The sequence below is a fragment of the Ranitomeya variabilis genome, chromosome 3, assembly GCF_051348905.1.
Source record: "Ranitomeya variabilis isolate aRanVar5 chromosome 3, aRanVar5.hap1, whole genome shotgun sequence".
In the NCBI taxonomy this organism is placed as follows: domain Eukaryota; kingdom Metazoa; phylum Chordata; class Amphibia; order Anura; family Dendrobatidae; genus Ranitomeya; species Ranitomeya variabilis.
Window position 1 is genome coordinate 782,993,621 of NC_135234.1, and position 18,457 is coordinate 783,012,077.

Consider the following 18,457-nt stretch of genomic DNA (forward strand, 5'->3'; position numbering starts at 1 on the left):
TGTTTGTGTGCATATCTTTTGTTGCAGATTTTAAAATGGACAAAGGAGTAATGGACAGTGAATTACTCCAAAAACTTCTAAAAGGGGACCCCTTTGTTTACCCGGGGTCCCCACGGTTTCAACCACTGAACTGAGAGTCAAACTGTGCATGACCTAACTTTCGCAACGCTCAAGAAGTCCTCACCTCCCATAGAGAGAAGCACTGTTATGTTTAGTTGTTTACAATATTTCAAAATGTTGTGTGTTTTCTGTTAACATGTATTGTTGTTCTTCTTTTCCCAGTCCGGGAGTACAGCGCCCCAGAGTCCTGGTCGTTGCAGTAATGTCGCTCTGCCGCTAAGGGGGGCGATGTTGCGTCTGATTGCACTAAAGGAGTTTCTCTGACCAGGTAACACACACACTACACTTCACACTCCGGCCACCAGGGGGAGCGGTTCTATCTATTAGGCCACTCCTCACACTCTGGTAAAACTGGGGGTTGGACAGGAAGACAGGGAGAAGTAACAGGGAAGAGCTAGAGAGAGGACCTGTCAGGGATGGGATCCTGACAGATTCCTAAGAAAGGACAAGAAGCGAGGTTTATTGTGCTGAGTGAGAAAAGCAGGAATACAGCAAAGAGGCAATAGGACCAGAAGGAGTTGTGCTGTAAGACCAAGGCAACATCCTTCTGAGGCGCAAACAGTCGGTGGCCGGAACGCCGAGCAAGTAAGAGACTCTAAGTACACTGCAAACCACGGCCGGACAGCCAATTATAGGTTGGCTGTCTCACCCAAATCACCTAAGCAGACAACGGAGGCAGCTGTGGGAGAGGGGCGACTCTAGGGTCCCGGAAGAACTCCAGGCCTACCCCGTCATACGGGTGCGTCCTACCATATCACCTGGGGGACGGAGAGAACGAGCATCAGAGACAGGCAGAATCAACCTGGTGTCCTCGTTATTTACTGCGACCTGCACCACACCACCACAACATCATCATCATTCCATCCACACCCTTCATTGTACGCCCCTCAGCAGGGTCACGGACCGGGTCTAGCCACCGTGACAACCCCAGAACAGAGACTCAGAGGCCCGGTACCGAGTACCCCTCGGCCCTGCGGCAGTGGGGGCGCTACAACTCCCCTCCCCAATCTAATGCTGCCGATGATGAGAAATTGTATGTGTTACCTGAAAATGCTTTGCTGGGTAATGATGTACCTGATAAACATTTTTCTGAAAATGCCAAGGGTAATACTGATTATGTAAATGTGCATGTTTTACCTGTTAATAATAATTTATATTTATATAGCACCAACATATTCCGCAGCGCTTTACATTGTAGAGGGGACGTGTACAGACAATAAACATTACAGCATAACAATAAAAACAAATCAAAACAGATACCAGGAGGAATGAGGGCCCTGCTGCTCGCAAGCTACAATCTATGAGGAAAAAGGGGAGACACGAGAGGTGGATGGTAACAATTGCTTTAATTATTTGGACCAGCCATAGTGTAAGGATCGGGTGTTCATGTAAAGCTGCATGAACCAGTTATCAGCCTAAGTATGTAGCAGTACAGACACAGAGGGCTATTAACTGCATAAAGTGTATGAGCACATGATGCGAGGAACCGGATTATGGTTTACATTTTTTGAATGGGCCACACAGGGATGGTTAGGTTAATGCGTGGAGACGGTAGGCCAGTCTGAACAAATGCGTTTTTTAAGGCACGCTGAAAACTGTGAGGATTGATCGTATTAACCTGGGTAGTGCATTTCAAAGAATTGGCGAAGCACGTGAAAAGTCTTGGAGACGGGAGTGGGAGGTTCTGATTATTGAGGATGCTAACCTGAGGTCATTAGCGGAGCGGAGGGCACGGGTAGGGTGGTAGACTGAGACCAGAGAGGAGATGTAGGGTGGTACTGAGCCATGGAGTGCTTTGTGGATGAGGGTAGTAGTTTTGTACTGGATTCTGGAGTGGATGGGTAGCCAGTGTAATGACTGGCACAAGGTAGAGGCATCGGTGTAACGGTTGGTGAGGAATATGATCCTGGCAGCAGCATTCAGGACAGATTGGAGCGGGGAGAGTTTGGTAAGAGGGAGGCCGATTCGTAGAGAGTTACAATAGTCCAGACGAGAATGAATGAGTGAAACATTAAGAGTTTTTGCAGAGTCGAAAGTAAGAAAAGATTAAATTCTAGAAATGTTTTTTGGAGGTGCAGATAAGAAGAGCGAGCCAGTGATCGGATGTGGGGGGTGAATGAAAGCTTGGAATCAAGGATGACCCCCAAGGCAGCGGGCATGTTGCTTGGGAGTAATGGTGGAACCGCACACGGAGATGGCAATGTCGGGCAAAGGTAGGTTAGTAGAGGGAGAGAACACGAGGAGTTCAGTTTTTGACAGATTTAGTCTCAGATAGAGGGAGGACATGATGTTAGAGACAGCGGTAAGACAATCACTGGTGTTTTCTAAGAAGGTCGGAGTGAAAGCAGGAGAAGAGGTATATAATTGGGTGTCATGAGCATAGAGATGGTACTGGAAACCAAATCTACTGATTGTATACTGCCCCTATTGGACAAACAAAGAGAAGAGGAGGGGGCCTAGGACTGATCCTTGAGGAACCCCAACAGTAAGGGGAAGGTGAGAGGAGGAGGAACCAGCAAAACATACAGTGAAGGATCGGTCAGAGAGATAGGAGGAGAACCAGGAGAGAACGGTGTCCTTGAGGCCGATGGAGCGGAGCATAGTGAGGAGGAGCTGATGATCCACAGTGTCGAATGCTGCGGAGAGATCCAAGAGAATTAGCATGGAGTAGTGACCATTAGATTTAGCTGTTAGTAGGTCATTAGAGACTTTAGTGAGGGCAGTTTCAGTAGAGTGTAAAGAGAGGAAACCAGATTGAAGAGGGTCAAGAAGAGAGTTATCTGAGAGATAGCGGATAAGACGGGAGTGGACCAGGCGTTCCAGGAGTTTAGAGATGAAGGGAAGATTAGAGACAGGTCTATAATTAGCGGCACAGTTTTGGTCGATGTTGGGATGCTTTTTTTTTTAAGTAATGGATGTATGATGGCATGCTTAAATGAGGAGGGAAAGATGCCGGAAGAGAGATTGAATATTTTTGTAAGGTGAGAGGTGACAGCAAGGGAAAGGGACTGGAGTAGGTGTGATGGAATGGGGTCACTGGTGCAAGTGGTCGGACGAGAAGATGCAAGGAGCCTGATTACTTCTTATGTGACTCGTTCAAAGTCAGAGTGAGCTAGATGCAGTGGGGGAGGGAGGGCAGTGCATGATATGAGGAGATTGTCGGATATGGTCAATTTTTTCTTTGAAATAATTGGTCAGATGGTCAGCGCGGAGATCTGTGGTTGGGGCCTGCACTCTTGGGTTGAGTAGGGAATGAAAAGTGTCAAAGAGACGTTTAGGGTTATTGGACAGTGAGGTGATGAGAGTGTTGAAATAGGATTGTTTGGAGAGGTGAAGGGCAGAGTTGTATGCTAACCATTTATTTCCTAAGGGTACTGTCACACAGTGCCATTTTGATCGCTACGACGGCACGATCCGTGACGTCGCAGCGTCGTATGAGTATCGCTCCAGCGTCGTAGACTGCGGTCACACGTTGCAATCACGGCGCTGGAGCGATGCCGAAGTCCCCGGGTAACCAGGGTAAACATCGGGTTACTAAGCGCAGGGCCGCGCTTAGTAACCTGATGTTTACCCTGGTTACCAGCGTAAACGTAAAAAAAACAAACAGTACATACTTACATTCCGGTGTCTGTCCCCCGGCGTCTCAGCTTCTCTGCACTGTGTAAGCACAGCGGCCGGAAAGCAGAGCGGTGACGTCAGACGTCACCGCTGTGCTCGCTTTCTGGCTGGCCGGCGCTCACAGTGCAGAGAAGCTGAGACGCCGGAGGACAGACACCGGAATGTAAGTATGTAGTGTTTGTTTTTTTTACGGTTACAAGCGAACACATCGCTGGATCGCTGTCACACACAACGATCCAGCGATGTCAGCGGGTGATCAAGAGACGAAAGAAAGTTCCAAACGATCTGCTACGACGTACGATTCTCAGCAGGATCCCTGATCGCTGCTGCGTGTCAGACACTGCGATATCGTAACGATATCGCTAGAACGTCACGAATCGTACCGTCGTAGCGATCAAAATGGCACTGTGTGACAGTACCCTAAGGGTGATGTATTTACTGGTGCAGGAGTGCTAGCCACGTCACTCTGCGGGGTGAGATGGCTAAGGAACCCCTAACAAGAGCAAGCGATGGTGCTATGGGAAACGGGATTATGTGTGGTAATGGGGTGGGGGGACGGGATTATGTGTGGTAATGTGGTGGGGGTGGGATTATGTGTGGTGATGTGGTGGGGGTGCGGGATTATGTGTGGTGATTAGTGATGTGTCGTTCACGAACGAGCCGACACAAAGAGCCGGCTCCCTGCTGTGAACGATGGGAGCCGGCACACCAGTGAGAGCCACTAAAATCCCTGAATGGCTCTCACTGGGCGTAAAATCCGGACTTCGGCATGCGTAACTCTGCCCACCTGAGTAAAACTCCACCCACTCTTCAAATTAATTGGCTCTAAGAAGTGGGCGGGGTTTCTGCGGTAGGTGGGCGGGGTTTCGGACGCCTAAATAGATATTGACTAGGGATCCATTTAGGATCCAAAAAGAGCCGGTTCACGAGCCGAAAGAGCCGGCTCTTTTTGGTGAGCGGAGCCATGAGAGCCGGATCACCAAAAAGAGCCGGACTGCCCATCACTAGTGGTGATGTGGTGGGGGGGGGCGGGATTATGTGTGGTGATGTGGTGGGGGGCGGGATTATGTGTGGTAATGTGGTGGGGGGCGGGATTATGTGTGGTAATGTGGTGGGGGGCGGGATTATGTGTGGTGATGTGGTGGGGGGCGGGATTATGTGTGGTAATGTGGTGGGGGGGCGGGATTATGTGTGGTAATGTGGTGGGGGGGCGGGATTATGTGTGGTAATGTGGTGGGGGGCGGGATTATGTGTGGTAATGTGGTGGGGGACGGGATTATGTGTGGTAATGTGGTGGGGGGCGGGATTATGTGTGGTAATGTGGTGGGGGACGGGATTATGTGTGGTAATGTGGTGGGGGGACGGGATTATGTGTGGTAATGTGGTGGGGGGCGGGATTATGTGTGGTAATGTGGTGGGGGACGGGATTATGTGTGGTAATGTGGTGGGGGGACGGGATTATGTGTGGTAATGTGGTGGGGGGCGGGATTATGTGTGGTAATGTGGTGGGGGGACAGGATTATGTGTGGTGATGTGGTGGGGGGCGGGATTATGAGTGGTGATGTGGTGGAATGTGTGGTGATGTGGTGGGGGGCGGGATTGTGTGTGGTAATGTGGTGGGGGGTTGGGATTATGTGTGGTAATGTGGTGGGGGAGTGGTAATGTGGTGGGGGGCGGGATTATGTGTGGTGATGTGGTGGGGGGCGGGATTATGAGTGGTGATGTGGTGGGATTATGTGTGGTGATGTGGTGGGGGGCGGGATTGTGTGTGGTAATGTGGTGGAGGCGGAGCTACTGTGCAGGGGGCGGGATTAGCGAGTAATCACGATGCCTCTTTGAGATATATATATATATATATATATATATATATATATATATATATATATATATATGTATATATAGAGATATATATATATATATATATATATATATATATATATATATATATATATATATATATATATATACACATACAGTTAGGTCCATATATATTTGGACAGGGACAACGTTTTTCTAATTTTGGTTATAGACATTACCACAATGAATTTTAAACAAAACAATTCAGATGCAGTTGAAGTTCAGACTTTCAGCTTTCATTTGAGGGGATCCACATTAAAATTGGATGAAAGGTTTAGGAGTTTCAGCTCCTTAACATGTGCCACCCTGTTTTTAAAAGAGACCAAAAGTAATTGGACAGATTAAATAATTTTAAATAAAATGTTAATTTCTAGTACTTGGTTGAAAACCCTTTGTTGGCAATGACGGCCTGAAGTCTTGAACTCATGGCCATCACCAGACGCTGTGTTTCCTCCTTTTTGATGCTCTCCAGGCCTTCACTGCGGTGGTTTTCAGTTGTTGTTTGTTTGTGGCCTTTCTGTCTGAAGTTTAGTCTTTAACAAGTGAAATGCTGCTCAGTTGGGTTGAGATCAGGTGACTGACTTCGCCATTCAGGAATATTCCACTTCTTTGCTTTAATAGACTCCTGGGTTGCTTTGGCTTTATGTTTTGGGTCATTGTCCATCTGTAGTATGAAATGACGACCAATCAGTTTGGCTGCATTTGGCTGGATCTGAGCACACAGTATGTCTCTGAATACCCCAGAATTCATTCCTGTGTCACATCATCAATAAACACTAGTGACCCAGTGCCACTGGCAGCCATGCATGCCCAAGCCATCACACTGCCTCCGCTGTCTTTTACAGATGATGTGGTATGCTTTGGATCATGAGCTGCACCACGCCTTCGCCATACTTTTCTCTTTCCATCATTCTGGTAGAGGTTGATCATGGTTTCATCTGTCCACAGAATGTTCTTCCAGAACTGTGCCGGCTTTTTTAGATGTTTTTTAGCCTTTTTATTCTTGATGCTTATGAGTGTCTTGCACCGTGCAGTGAACCCTCTGTATTTACTCTCATGCAGTCTTCTCTTTATGGTAGATTTGGATAGTGATACGCCGACCTCCTGGAGAGTGTTGGTCACTTGGTTGGCTGTTGTGAAGGGGTTTCTCTTCACCATGGAGATTATTCTGCGATCATCCACCACTGTTGTCTTCCTTGGGCGCCCAGGTCTTTTTGCATTGATGAGTTCACCAGTGCTTTTTTTCTCTCTCGGGATGTACCAAACTGTAGATTTTGCCTCTAATATTGTAGCAATTTCTCGGATGGGCTTTTTCTGTTTTCGCAGCTCAGGGATGGCTTGTTTCACCTGCATGGAGAGCTCCTTTACCGCATGTTTACTTCACAACAAAACCTTCCAAATGCAAGCACCACACCTCAAATCAACTCCAGGCCTTTTATCTGCTTAATTGAGAATGACATAACAAAGGGATTACCCACACCTGTCCATGAAATAGCCTTGGAGTCAATTGTCCAATTACTTTTGGTCCCTTCAAAAACAGGGTGGCACATGTTAAGGAGCTGAAACTCCTAAACCCTTCATCCAATTTTAATGTGGATACCCTCAAATGAAAGCTGAAAGTCTGAACTTCAACTGCATCTAAATTGTTTTGTTTAAAATTCATTGTGGTAATGTCTATAACCAAAATTAGAAAAATGTTGTCTCTGTCCAAATATATATGGACCTAACTGTGTATATATATATATATATATATATATATATATATATATATATATATATATATATATATATATATATATATATATATATAACCTTGAGAGAACAATAGAAGCAGCTCAGGCTGTCTCTACCAGTTTTCACCAGTACCAGGTAGGAGGGGGAGTAAGTAGTGTAGGGAGACCTGCCTGCCGCAGCACTGAGCAGTATAAATTCTTGAGGGAGGGGGAAATGAAGGGTTTAGGGTAACACACACAGGCAGTGGGAGAAAGAGTGGCTTAGGCTACTTTCACACATCAGGTTTTCAGTGTCAGGCTAAATCCGGCGTTGGAAAAACTGGATCCGGTGCAGATTTTGAAAAACTGATGCAACAGATCCGTTTTTTTGATGGATCCGGCTAGCCTATCTAGAGTATTGGATAAAAAAAACAATTTGGAGCATGCTCAGTTTAAAAAACCGGATCAGGCCGCCGGATCCGCCTTTTTCCGGCACCTTCCGGCTCCCATAGGCTTTCATTGTAGCAAACAGCTGGATCCGGCGGCGCTTCAGGCTTTTTCGCCGGAGACAAAAAACGTTGCAATGGACGTTTTTTCAAGAAACCGGAAGCGGCAGATTTGCCGGCGAAAACCGGACGAAACGCAATGTCATCCGGTGCAATCCGGCACTAATACAAGTCTATGGGGAAAAAAACGGATCCGACGCCAACATTCGCCTCATCCGACGCCAACATTCGCCTCATCCGACGCCAACATTCGCCTCATCCGACGCCAACATTCGCCTCATCCGACGCCAACATTCGCCTCATCCGACGCCAACATTCGCCTCATCCGACGCCAACATTCGCCTCATCCGACGCCAACATTCGCCTCACCCGACGCCAACATTCGCCTCACCCGACGCCAACATTCGCCTCATCCGACGCCAACATTCGCCTCATCCGACGCCAACATTCGCCTCACCCGACGCCAACATTCGCCTCACCCGACGCCAACATTCGCCTCACCCGACGCCAACATTCCCCTCATCCGACGCCAACATTCCCCTCACCCGACGCCAACATTCGCCTCACCCGACGCCAACATTCCCCTCACCCGACGCCAACATTCGCCTCACCCGACGCCAACATTCGCCTCATCCGACGCCAACATTCGCCTCATCCGACGCCAACATTCGCCTCATCCGACGCCAACATTCGCCTCATCCGACGCCAACATTCGCCTCATCCGACGCCAACATTCGCCTCATCCGACGCCAACATTCGCCTCATCCGACGCCAACATTCGCCTCATCCGACGCCAACATTCGCCTCATCCGACGCCAACATTCCCCTCATCCGACGCCAACATTCGCCTCATCCGACGCCAACATTCGCCTCACCCGACGCCAACATTCGCCTCATCCGACGCCAACATTCGCCTCATCCGACGCCAACATTCGCCTCATCCGACGCCAACATTCGCCTCATCCGACGCCAACATTCGCCTCATCCGGTTTTTGGAAATTAGCCGGATTTAGCCTGACGACGAAAACCTGATGTGTGAAAGTAGCCTTCAGCCCTGTGTGGGCAGGCAGAGGAAACTGCAGCGGAGAGCTCTGTATGTGTACATGAAGTCATCAGCACTTCCCTATTTCCTGACAGTGTTGCTCTAGTATAAGGAGGGCGAGTCGCTCTGGTACATGGCGCGTTATATCGGGGTCTCCTCCAGTTTACTTGCTAGGAGTCGGGGCTGATTCTGGAATTCAGCATAAATTTCCAGATGAGGAAAGTGGAAGGGGGGCTGCACTGGTGTGTGTGTGGGGGGGGGTCTCCCGATGGAGGAGGTGAGGGGCTGATGCTGCAGGAGGAGGGGGTCTCCCGGTGGAGGGGGCTGCACTGGAGGAGGGGGGCTGCACTGGTGGAGGAGGGGGGCTGCACTGGTGGAGGAGGGGGGCTGCACTGGTGGATGAGGGGGGGCTGCACTGGTGGATGAGGGGGGGGCTGCACTGGAGGAGGAGGGGGTTCTCCTGCTGGAGGAGGTGAGGGGCTGCACTGGTGGAGGAGGGGGTTCTCCTGCTGGAGGAGGTGAGGGGCTGATGCTGGAGGAGGAGGTCGGGCAGAGTCAGGTTTCAGTCAGCCTCTCCGTCCCTCCGAGCCCGGGGCCGCCGCTCTCTCGCATCCACAGCTGTCTACAGCCATTGTCCCGGCCAGAGAGACAGACCGAGAGAGAGAGAGAGACTGCAGGGAGAGCCCCAAGAGCTCAGGCAGCATCCTGCAGAGAGCCCACCCATAGACGGCCCTCAGGAAAAGAGACCTCCATCTGACACAGAACAATAGCAGCCCCGCACAGAGGGACCGCCCTGAACAGCTGCACAAAGGGGATGAAAGAGACAGCCAGGGAAGAGAACAAAGCCGTGAGACTGCCGGCCAGAGGGAAGAGACACCCTCACCACTGTGTGTGGACGAGACGTCACCAGGTACAGAAAGGAGAGACCGCCGGCCATCGGCCTAAGAGAAGGACGGAGATGGAGACAGGATTAACAGCAAGTGTGACCGACAACTGCCCGAGACAGCGGTCACCTGAGCCGACAGCCGAATGGTGAGTGTAATACGTGTCTGCGAGACAGCAGCCATCACTGCGAGACCGACAGCAACCAACACTGCGAGACCGACAGCAACCATCACTGCGAGACCGACAGCAACCATCACTGCGAGACCGACAGCAACCATCACTGCGAGACCGACAGCAACCATCACTGCGAGACCGACAGCAACCATCACTGCGAGACCGACAGCAACCATCACTGCGAGACCGACAGCAACCATCACTGCGAGACCGACAGCAACCATCACTGCGAGACCGACAGCAACCATCACTGCGAGACCGACAGCAACCATCACTGCGAGACCGACAGCAACCATCACTGCGAGACCGACAGCAACCATCACTGCGAGACCGACAGCAACCATCACTGCGAGACCGACAGCAACCATCACTGCGAGACCGATAGCAACCATCACTGCGAGACCGACAGCAACCATCACTGCGAGACCGATAGCAACCATCACTGCGAGACCGATAGCAACCATCACTGCGAGACCGATAGCAACCATCACTGCGAGACCGACAGCAACCATCACTGCGAGACCGACAGCAACCATTTCACTACATCACTGCGAGACCGCCAACAACCATTGCACTAACACTGCGAGACCGCCAGCAACCATTGCACTACATCACTGCGAGACATCCAGCAACCATCACTGCGAGGCCGCCAGCAACCATTGCGTTATATCACTGCGAGACCGCCAGCAACCATTGCACTACATCACTGCGAGACATCCAGCAACCATCACTGCGAGGCCAGCAACCATCACTGCGAGGCCGCCAGCAACCATTGCGTTATATCACTGCGAGACCGCCAGCAACCAATGCACTACATCACTGTGAGACATCCAGCAACCATCACTGCGAAACCGCCAGCAACCATTGCATTATATCACTGCGAGACCGCCAGCGACCATCACACTACATCACTGCGAGACATCCAGCAACCATTGTGTTATATCATTGCGAGACCGCCAGCAACCATTGCACTACATCACTGCGAGACCGCCAGCAACCATTGCACTACATCACTGCGAGACGGCCAGCAACCATTCCATTACATCACTGCGAGACATCCAGCAACCATTGCAGTACATCACTGCGAGACCGCCAGCAACCATTGCAGTACATCACTGCGAGACCGCCAGCAACCATTGCACTACATCACTGCGAGACCGCCAGCAACATCACACTACATCACTGCGAGACCGCCAGCAACCATTACTGCGAGACCGCCAGCAACCATTGCACTACATCACTGCAAGACCGCCAGCAACCAATGCACTACATCACTGCGAGACTGCCAACAACCATTGCACTAACACTGCGAGACCGCCAGCAACCATTGCACTACATCACTGCGAGACATCCAGCAACCATCACTGCGAGGCCGCCAGCAACCATTGCGTTATATCACTGCGAGACCGCCATCAACCATTGCACTACATCACTGCGAGTCCGCCACCAGCCATCACTGCGAGACCGCCAGCAACCATTGCATTACATCACTGCAAGACGACCACGACAGACCACCACAGAGCTGACGCTCTAATACGGCCATTACCCATCTCATTCCCCTCAGATCCCTCCGTACCACAGAGCTGACGCTCTAATACCGCCATTACCCATCTCATTCCCCTCAGATCCCTCCGTACCACAGAGCTGACGCTCTAATACGGCCATTACCCATCTCATTCCCCTCAGATCCCTCCGTACCACAGAGCTGACGCTCTAATACCGCCATTACCCATCTCATTCCCCTCAGATCCCTCCATACCACAGAGCTGACGCTCTAATACCGCCATTACCCATCTCATTCCCCTCAGATCCCTCCATACCACAGAGCTGACGCTCTAATACCGCCATTACCCATCTCATTCCCCTCAGATCCCTCCATGCCACAGAGCTGACGCTCTAATACCGCCATTACCCATCTCATTCCCCTCAGATCTCTCCATACCACAGAGCTGACGCTCTAATACCGCCATTACCCATCTCATTCCCCTCAGATCTCTCCATACCACAGAGCTGACGCTCTAATACCGCCATTACCCATCTCATTCCCCTCAGATCCTTTCCATATCACAGAGCTGACGCTCTAATACCGCCATTACCCATCTCATTCCCCTCAGATTCCTCCATACCACAGAGCTGACGCTCTAATACCGCCATTACCCATCTTGTTCCCCTCAGATCTCTCCATACCACAGAGCTGACGCTCTAATACCGCCATTACCCATCTCATTCCCCTCAGATCCCTCCATACCACAGAGCTGACGCTCTAATACCACCATTACCCATCTCATTCCCCTCAGATCTCTCCATACCACAGAGCTGACGCTCTAATACCGCCATTACCCATCTCATTCCCCTCAGATCTCTCCGTACCACAGAGCTGACGCTCTAATACCACCATTACCCATCTCATTCCCCTCAGATCCCTCCGTACCACAGAGCTGACGCTCTAATACCGCCATTACCCATCTCATTCCCCTCAGATCTCTCCATACCACAGAGCTGACGCTCTAATACCACCATTACCCATCTCATTCCCCTCAGATCCCTCCATACCACAGAGCTGACGCTCTAATACCACCGTTACCCATCTCATTCCCCTCAGATCCCTCCATACCACAGAGCTGACGCTCTAATACCACCATTACCCATCTCATTCCCCTCAGATCCCTCCATACCACAGAGCTGACGCTCTAATACCACCGTTACCCATCTCATTCCCCTCAGATCCCTCCGTACCACAGAGCTGACGCTCTAATACCGCCATTACCCATCTCATTCCCCTCAGATCCCTCCATACCACAGAGCTGACGCTCTAATACCGCCATTACCCATCTTATTCCCCTCACATCCCTCCGTACCACAGAGCTGACGCTCTAATACCGCCATTACCCATCTCATTCCCCTCAGATCTCTCCATACCACAGAGCTGACGCTCTAATACCGCCATTACCCATCTCATTCCCCTCAGATCTCGCCATACCACAGAGCTGACGCTCTAATACCGCCATTACCCATCTCATTCCCCTCAGATCTCGCCATACCACAGAGCTGACGCTCTAATACCGCCATTACCCATCTCATTCCCCTCAGATCTCTCCATACCACAGAGCTGACGCTCTAATACCGCCATTACCCATCTCATTCCCCTCAGATCCCTCCGTACCACAGAGCTGACGCTCTAATACCGCCATTACCCATCTCATTCCCCTCATATCTCTCCATACCACAGAGCTGACGCTCTAATACCTCCATTACCCATCTCATTCCCCTCAGATCCCTCCATACCACAGAGCTGACGCTCTAATACCTCCATTACCCATCTCATTCCCCTCAGATCTCTCCGTACCACAGAGCTGACGCTCTAATACCGCCGTTACCCATCTCATTCCCCTCAGATCCCTCCATACCACAGAGCTGACGCTCTAATACCGCCATTACCCATCTCATTCCCCTCACATCCCTCCGTACCACAGAGCTGACGCTCTAATACCACCATTACCCATCTCATTCCCCTCAGATCCCTCCGTACCACAGAGCTGACGCTCTAATACCGCCATTACCCATCTCATTCCCCTCAGATACCTCCATACCACAGAGCTGACGCTCTAATACCGCCATTACCCATCTCATTCCCCTCAGATCTCTCCATACCACAGAGCTGACGCTCTTATACCGCCGTTACCCATCTCATTCCCCTCAGATCCCTCCGTACCACAGAGCTGACGCTCTAATACCGCCGTTACCCATCTCATTCCCCTCAGATCCCTCCGTACCACAGAGCTGACGCTCTAATACCGCCATTACCCATCTCATTCCCCTCACATCCCTCCGTACCACAGAGCTGACGCTCTAATACCGCCGTTACCCATCTCATTCCCCTCAGATCCCTCCGTACCACAGAGCTGACGCTCTAATACCGCCATTACCCATCTCATTCCCCTCACATCCCTCCGTACCACAGAGCTGACGCTCTAATACCGCCATTACCCATCTCATTCCCCTCAGATCTCTCCATACCACAGAACTGACGCTCTAATACCGCCGTTACCCATCTCATTCCCCTCAGATCCCTCCGTACCACAGAGCTGACGCTCTAATACCGCCATTACCCATCTCATTCCCCTCACATCCCTCCGTACCACAGAGCTGACGCTCTAATACCGCCATTACCCATCTCATTCCCCTCAGATTCCTCCATACCACAGAGCTGACGCTCTAATACCGCCATTACCCATCTCATTCCCCTCAGATTCCTCCATACCACAGAGCTGACGCTCTAATACCACCATTACCCATCTCATTCCCCTCAGATCCCTCCATACCACAGAGCTGACGCTCTAATACCACCATTACCCATCTCATTCCCCTCAGATCCCTCCGTACCACAGAGCTGACGCTCTAATACCGCCATTACCCATCTCATTCCCCTCAGATCCCTCCATACCACAGAGCTGACGCTCTAATACCGCCATTACCCATCTCATTCCCCTCAGATCCCTCCATACCACAGAGCTGACGCTCTAATACCACCATTACCCATCTCATTCCCCTCAGATCCCTCCATACCACAGAGCTGACGCTCTAATACCCCCATTACCCATCTCATTCCCCTCAGATCTCTCCATACCACAGAGCTGACGCTCTAATACCGCCATTACCCATCTCATTCCCCTCAGATCCCTCCATACCACAGAGCTGACGCTCTAATACCGCCATTACCCATCTTGTTCCCCTCAGATCTCTCCATACCACAGAGCTGACGCTCTAATACCGCCATTACCCATCTCATTCCCCTCAGATTCCTCCATACCACAGAGCTGACGCTCTAATACCACCATTACCCATCTCATTCCCCTCAGATCCCTCCATACCACAGAGCTGACGCTCTAATACCACCATTACCCATCTCATTCCCCTCAGATCTCTCCGTACCACAGAGCTGACGCTCTAATACCGCCATTACCCATCTCATTCCCCTCAGATCTCTCCATACCACAGAGCTGACGCTCTAATACCGCCATTACCCATCTCATTCCCCTCAGATCTCTCCGTACCACAGAGCTGACGCTCTAATACCGCCATTACCCATCTCATTCCCCTCAGATCCCTCCATACCACAGAGCTGATGCTCTAATACCGCCGTTACCCATCTCATTCCCCTCAGATCCCTCCGTACCACAGAGCTGACGCTCTAATACCGCCATTACCCATCTCATTCCCCTCACATCCCTCCGTACCACAGAGCTGACGCTCTAATACCGCCATTACCCATCTCATTCCCCTCAGATCCCTCCATACCACAGAGCTGACGCTCTAATACCACCATTACCCATCTCATTCCCCTCACATCCCTCCGTACCACAGAGCTGACGCTCTAATACCGCCATTACCCATCTCATTCCCCTCAGATCCCTCCATACCACAGAGCTGACGCTCTAATACCGCCATTACCCATCTCATTCCCCTCAGATCCCTCCGTACCACAGAGCTGACGCTCTAATACCGCCATTACCCATCTCATTCCCCTCAGATCTCTCCATACCACAGAGCTGACGCTCTAATACCACCATTACCCATCTCATTCCCCTCAGATCCCTCCATACCACAGAGCTGATGCTCTAATACCACCATTACCCATCTCATTCCCCTCAGATCTCTCCGTACCACAGAGCTGACGCTCTAATACCGCCATTACCCATCTCATTCCCCTCAGATCTCTCCATACCACAGAGCTGACGCTCTAATACCGCCATTACCCATCTCATTCCCCTCAGATCTCTCCATACCACAGAGCTGACGCTCTAATACCACCATTACCCATCTCATTCCCCTCAGATCTCTCCGTACCAGAGGTGACGCTCTAATACCACCATTACCCATCTCATTCCCCTCAGATCCCTCCATACCACAGAGCTGACGCTCTAATACCGCCATTACCCATCTCATTCCCCTCAGATCTCTCCATACCACAGAACTGACGCTCTAATACCGCCATTACCCATCTCATTCCCCTCAGATCCCTCCATACCACAGAGCTGACGCTCTAATACCGCCATTACCCATCTCATTCCCCTCAGATCTCTCCATACCACAGAGCTGACGCTCTAATACCACCATTACCCATCTCATTCCCCTCAGATTCCTCCATACCACAGAACTGACGCTCTAATACCGCCATTACCCATCTCATTCCCCTCAGATCCCTCCGTACCACAGAGCTGACGCTCTAATACCGCCATTACCCATCTCATTCCCCTCAGATCTCTCCATACCACAGAGCTGACGCTCTAATACCGCCATTACCCATCTCATTCCCCTCAGATCCCTCCATACCACAGAGCTGACGCTCTAATACCGCCATTACCCATCTCATTCCCCTCAGATCTCTCCGTACCACAGAGCTGACGCTCTAATACCACCATTACCCATCTCATTCCCCTCAGATCCCTCCATACCACAGAGCTGACGCTCTAATACCGCCATTACCCATCTCGTTCCCCTCAGATCCCTCCATACCACAGAGCTGACGCTCTAATACCGCCATTACCCATCTCATTCCCCTCAGATACCTCCATACCACAGAGCTGACGCTCTAATACCGCCATTACCCATCTCATTCCCCTCAGATCTCTCCGTACCACAGAGCTGACGCTCTAATACCGCCATTACCCATCTCATTCCCCTCAGATCTCTCCATACCACAGAGCTGACGCTCTAATACCACCATTACCCATCTCATTCCCCTCAGATCTCTCCATACCACAGAGCTGACGCTCTAATACCGCCATTACCCATCTTGTTCCCCTCAGATCTCTCCATACCACAGAGGTGACGCTCTAATACCGCCATTACCCATCTGATTCCCCTCAGATCCCTCCATACCACAGAGCTGACGCTCTAATACCGCCATTACCCATCTCATTCCCCTCACATCCCTCCATACCACAGAGCTGACGCTCTAATACCGCCATTACCCATCTCATTCCCCTCAGATTCCTCCATACCACAGAGCTGACGCTCTAATACCACCATTACCCATCTCATTCCCCTCAGATCTCTCCATACCACAGAGCTGACGCTCTAATACCGCCATTACCCATCTCATTCCCCTCAGATCTCTCCGTACCACAGAGCTGACGCTCTAATACCGCCATTACCCATCTGATTCCCCTCAGATCCCTCCATACCACAGAGGTGACGCTCTAATACCGCCATTACCCATCTCATTCCCCTCAGATCTCTCCATACCACAGAGGTGACGCTCTAATACCACCATTACCCATCTCATTCCCCTCAGATCTCTCCGTACCACAGAACTGACGCTCTAATACCGCCATTACCCATCTCATTCCCCTCAGATCCCTCCGTACCACAGAGCTGACCCTCTAATACCGCCATTACCCATCTCATTCCCCTCAGATCCCTCCATGCCACAGAGGTGACGCTCTAATACCGCCATTACCCATCTCATTCCCCTCAGATCTCTCCATACCACAGAGCTGACGCTCTAATACCGCCATTACCCATCTCATTCCCCTCAGATCCCTCCGTACCACAGAGCTGACGCTCTAATACCACCATTACCCATCTCATTCCCCTCACATCCCTCCGTACCACAGAGCTGACGCTCTAATACCGCCATTACCCATCTCATCCTCCTCACATCCCTCCATACCACAGAGCTGACGCTCTAATACCACCATTACCCATCTCATTCCCCTCAGATCCCTCCGTACCACAGAGCTGACGCTCTAATACCGCCATTACCCATCTCATTCCCCTCAGATCCCTCCATACCACAGAGCTGACGCTCTAATACCTCCATTACCCATCTCATTCCCCTCAGATTCCTCCATACCACAGAGCTGACGCTCTAATACCACCATTACCCATCTCATTCCCCTCAGATCCCTCCATACCACAGAGCTGACGCTCTAATACCGCCATTACCCATCTCATTCCCCTCAGATCCCTCCGTACCACAGAGCTGACGCTCTAATACCGCCATTACCCATCTCATTCCCCTCAGATCCCTCCATACCACAGAGCTGACGCTCTAATACCGCCATTACCCATCTCATTCCCCTCAGATCTCTCCATACCACAGAGGTGACGCTCTAATACCACCATTACCCATCTTGTTCCCCTCAGATTCCTCCGTACCACAGAGCTGACGCTCTAATACCGCCATTACCGATCTCATTCCCCTCAGATCCCTCCGTACCACAGAGCTGACGCTCTAATACCACCATTACCCATCTCATTCCCCTCAGATCTCTCCGTACCACAGAGGTGACGCTCTAATACCGCCATTACCCATCTCATTCCCCTCAGATCTCTCCATACCACAGAGCTGACGCTCTAATACGGCCATTACCCATCTCATTCCCCTCAGATTCCTCCATACCACAGAGCTGACGCTCTAATACCTCCATTACCCATCTCATTCCCCTCAGATCTCTCCATACCACAGAGCTGACGCTCTAATACCGCCATTACCCATCTCATTCCCCTCAGATCTCTCCATACCACAGAGCTGACGC

The 18,457-nt window shown here is 50.9% G+C and overlaps 1 protein-coding gene across 1 annotated transcript in view; it reads left to right on the forward strand.

Annotated features, from left to right (window-relative positions):
• The first annotated feature begins 9,341 nt into the window (after positions 1–9,341).
• Positions 9,342–18,457, forward strand: part of DCHS1 (dachsous cadherin-related 1) — a 159,308-nt gene continuing 150,192 nt past the window's right edge. Inside the window, exon 1 of the mRNA XM_077298984.1 lies at positions 9,342–9,887. The gene's annotated coding sequence lies outside the window, so the exon portion shown is untranslated. The remainder of the gene's footprint in view (positions 9,888–18,457) is intronic.